Below are 4962 nucleotides of genomic sequence, written 5' to 3' on the forward strand. Positions count from 1 at the left end.
TTTTAAAAGATAAATTCTTCATTTTTCTTTTCAACTTCAAACGACACTTTCTGAAAATACACCATTTGCTTTCAGTTGGGTTTCAAATTCTGTTCTCTTCTAATTGAGAGTGTTTTATTACGAAGATGGAGGTTTCTCAAAAGGCCAAATAGTGTCAAATGTCACAGAACAGTCAAGTAAATTAAGGACTAAAAAGTGTCCATAGACATTGGTAATTTAGGTCATTGTTTTATAAATGAAAAATCTCACCTCTCTTTGGTTAAATAACAAGCTACAATTATGTGCGTTTCATACCACTTTGAACATAACTAACAAAGTATTAAGATCAGAGGTAGCCGTTTCAACTGGTTGCACATAGTATATTTAAAAGCCCTTATTAGGGCGCCTGGGTGGCTCAGTGGGTTAAGCCACTGCCTTTGGCTCAGGTCATGATCCCAGGGTCCTGGGATGGAGCCCTGCATTGGGCTCTCTGCTCAGCAGGGAGCCTGCTTCCCTCTCTCTCTCTGCCTGCCTCTCTGTCTACTTGTGATCTCTCTCTGTCAAATAAATAAATAAAATCTTTTTTAAAAAAGCCCTTATTAAACAGAAAGCATTATATACATACAAGGAATGCACTAATTGTAGTCGTCGTAACACTGACTTAATGTTACCCGAACAGATGCCACACAGAGCTGACTAAACTCTAAAACACAAATAAGCTAATGGAAATATATTTTCCTATTTTTTAAAAGACAGTTGTATACTATTTAATGAGACTTAGGTGAATTGTCAGAATAAGAATTCTATCTCCCTTTAATTTCTTTTTTACTGAACCAAACTCATGCAGAATAAGGATGTTCTAGATAAATCCATTCATTTTCTTTATTTAATGAATATGTTGAGTACCTCCTATGTGCCAGGCACTGGGGCTACACAGAGTCTAAAACAAATCTTTGGCCTTGATGGAATGAGCATTCTTAGAGAAATACGTTTCTCTATAATCAAAACAAACATGTAGTGAACCTTGTCCATGGGCCACAAGGGTTGTTTCAAAGTTGAGTTCCATTCAAGTGGAGCTTGAGGGAACTCTACTCTAGAGCCCTACTCTAGAGCCCTTGCTCCAGAACCACTCGTGGTCTTGTGGTTGTGTTTAAAAAAAGAAAAAAGAAAAAAAAGCCTCTGCCCCCTTTGATTTCTGTTATAATTGTACCTGTGTTTAAAAAAACTAAAAGTTCAGTCCCACCAGAGCCACACAAAATGTAATGTGTTTTAGCTCTTGCCACCGGGCAGTCAGGTATCACACAGGATGTACACTCTAAACGTTGTAAGAGATCAAGCAAGAGTAGGGTTGTGGAGCTCGCCTCCCAGGATGCGTGTTTCTGGAGCAGGAGTGTCGGCTTGTTTTGATGGTACCAGTAATGGACGGCTGATTACGAGCCTTCCAGGGACTGAGTACAGGAGAGGAAGATCCACATGTGTATCCTGCCTTATACAAACTAACACCTCAGGGTCACTAAATACTTGTGAGGGACATTTTCGTGTAACTGTACTTCCATACAGATGGCGTGATAGAAATAGGACGTTAACATTTTACAACAGCTAATGAATCAAGCTAGGGTTCTTCCATGGCCGTTAAAACTACTAAGTGAGATGCTGATGGGGACCTCTGTAATGCCTGGATCAAGCTGATGGCACCTGAACCCACTGATGAGTCTTAACATTGCAAAAACAGACAACTAGACATTCTGTGCCTCCTGAGGGGTTGCAGTAGAAGCACAGAACACCATCCATGAGATTCAGATAATTGAACTTGACTCTCCTTAAGCTTCTAGATCTGACTGCTGGTTTATAGGAAATTTAGGATAGAGGAACATGTTAAATCACCATAGGGTACAATTACCAAAACACACACTGATACATTCTATATGACAAATGCTATGATCTTTGAAAAAAAATTACAAGAAAAAAGAGAGGGGGAACTTATAGATTAAAATGAGCTTTTTTTGTTGTTGAAATTACAGCTTTCGTAGCAATTCACTATGGTTTTCTAAGATACATGCAACATAGGAAATATATGATGAAGATCATGTCCCATCAAAACCAAGAACTTCAACAGGCAAGATGTAGAGGACAATGTGCCTCTGTGTACTTCCTGATGCATCTCTTCTGGTCCCTCTGGACACACACACACATTTTTCTTTATAGTTTAAAAATCTTTGTGAATTAAAGGGTGTGTCTTCCAAACATTCCATGGGAAGAGATGACTGGCAGTCAAATCTGATTCCTTCATACCCGTAACTGACACCTCTTTGGAGAACACAGAATGCCGCAGTCATTACCTTGCAGAGCACTTGAGATTTCCAGTCTTATTTTTTAAGTGTGACTCCATTTTCCTCACCCTTAGGACTTCTCTCTTTTTTTTTTTAAGATTTTATTCATTTATTTGACAGAGATCACAATTAGGCAGAGAGGCTGGCAGAGAAAGAGGAGGAAGCAGGCTCCCTGCTGAGCAGAGAGCCCGATGCGGGGCTTGATCCCAGGACCCTGGGATCACGACCTGAGCCGAAGGCAGAGGCTTTAACCCACTGAGCCACCCAGGCACCCCAGGACTTCTCACTTTTCTCTGTCCTCCATTTGACTAGCTCAGGTATCATCTTGTGTATTCAATCCATTTTGTTGGCTTTTTTAAAAACACGAGGTATAACTGACCTATCACATTAGTTTAAGCCATGTAGCATGATTCTGCATTTGGGTATACAGGGAAAACAACAGGGTTAGCCCAGTTAACATCCTTTACCATACAGAGTTACAACCACGTTTTTTTTTCCCTGTGACGAGAACTTTTAAGATTTACTTTCAGCAACTTCAAGTATACAATGCAGTATAATTAACTATAGTCACTATGATGTACATCACATCCCCAGGACTTATTTATTTTATAACTGGAAGTTTGTACCTTTTGACCCCTTCACCCATTTTGTCCATGCCCTGCCTCTATGAGCCACCAATCTGTTCTCTAGATCTATGAGCTCAGTTTTTTTCTGTTCTCTTTGTGTGTGTGTGTGTGTGTGTGTGTGTGTGTGTTTTAAGATTCCACATATAAGTGAGATCATACTGTATATGTCTTTCTCTGTCTGACTTATTTGACTTAGCATAATGCCCTTAAGATGGGTCATGCTGCAAATGGCAAGATTTTCTTCTTTTTTTGGTAATATAATAATAGTCCACTACATATATATTAGGTTTTCTTTAAGTTGTTCATCCATTGATCAATGCTTGGGTTTTTCCACATCTTGGCTATCGTACATGACACTGCAGGGAACATGCGGGTGCACATATCTTTTTGAGTTCATGTTTTCGTTTTTGTTAAATGGACTTAATGAGACAGCAGTCATTTGCAATGCACAGAACTCGTTTGGATTCTGATTTGATCAAAGCCAACTACAAAAATATTTGTAAGACTACTGGAATAATTTAAATACTAACTATTTGAAATTAACTGTTAATATTTGGTAACATTATTATAGTTGTGTTTTTAAAAAATACTTATCTTTTAGGATATGTGCACATATAGACTTTACCAGTGAAAAGATATGATGTATAGAATTTGCTTTATGCTTCAAAATAACCCATGGTCTGTAGGGGGCAAGGACATGGGTGGGAGGATATGTGAAGGAAGATTGCCCTTGGCCTGGCATTTGTGGAGCCTGGGTGACAGGGAGGTACATTTATTTATTTCATTTGAAACTGAAGTGTAGCTGACATACTGTATGAGTTTCAGGTGTACAACATAGTGATTTGGCAACTGTATACATTATGGAATGCTCGCCAGTGTACGTGTGTAGTCCCGTCCGTCACCACACAGAGTTACTACAGTGTTATTTACTACATTCACTCTGCTGTGCTTTTTTCATCCCCATGACTTACGTATTTCACAGCTTGAATTTTGTACCTCTTCGTCCCCTTCACCATTTCTCCCTTCTAGTCCCCTCGCTTCTGGCGATCACTAGTGCTCTGTATTTATGAATCTGTTTCTCTTGGTCTTGTTTTTTAGATCCCACATATAACTGAAAAATATATTTGACTTTCTCTGTGTGGCTCCGTTCACTTAGCATAACTGCCTCGTTCCAAGCGTGTTGGCACAAACGGCCAGGCTTTGGGCCGAGTGTGTGTTCACGCCCCGTCTCCTTGATCCGTGCACCTGTTGGTGGACACTTAGGCTGCTTCCGTCATCTTGGCGTTTGTGAATAATGCTGCAGGGAACGTAAGGGTGCATGTATCTTTCTGAATTAGTGTTTCTGTTTTCCTTGGGTAAATAACCAGAAGTGGAATTATTGGATCATTTGGTGTTTGTTTTTACTGTTTTGAGGAGCTGCCATGCCCTTTTCCTCCGTGGCTGCGCCAGTCAGCATTCCCGCTGGCAGTGCGCGAGGGCTTCTTTTTCTCTCTGTCCTCGCCCGCTCTTATCTCTTGTCTGTTTGGTACTAGCCATGCCAACAGGTGCAAGGGGACAGCTTATTGTGGTTATTGACTTGTATTTCTCTGACAATGAGGGATGGTGAACATTTTTCATGTATCTGTTTGCCATCTTTATGTCATCTTTGGAAAAATGTCTATTCAGATCCTATTTTTAATTGGATTATTTGTTGTTGTTTTTTTTTTTTACTGTTGAGTTGTAAGATTTCTGTATATATTTTGGATATTAACCCCTTACGAGAGATACCATTTGCAAATATTACCTCCCAAATTTAGTAGGTTGCCTTTTTGTTTTGATGGTTTCCTTTGCTGTGCAAAAGTTTTTTAGTTTGATGAAGTTCTAATTTTTTATTTTTGCTTTGGTTTCCCTTGCCTGAGAAGACAAATCCAGAAAAATATCGCTAAGGCTGATACATGAAAATTTATTGCAACATGGAAGTTCTTTATACTGTTCTGCTTTTCTGTATGTTTGGAATGTTCCGTAATAAAAACTAAAAAATAACAAGA

Source organism: Lontra canadensis, unplaced genomic scaffold, assembly GCF_010015895.1.
Source record: "Lontra canadensis isolate GAN:19392208 unplaced genomic scaffold, GSC_riverotter_1.0 scaffold53, whole genome shotgun sequence".
Taxonomy (NCBI): Eukaryota; Metazoa; Chordata; class Mammalia; order Carnivora; family Mustelidae; genus Lontra; species Lontra canadensis.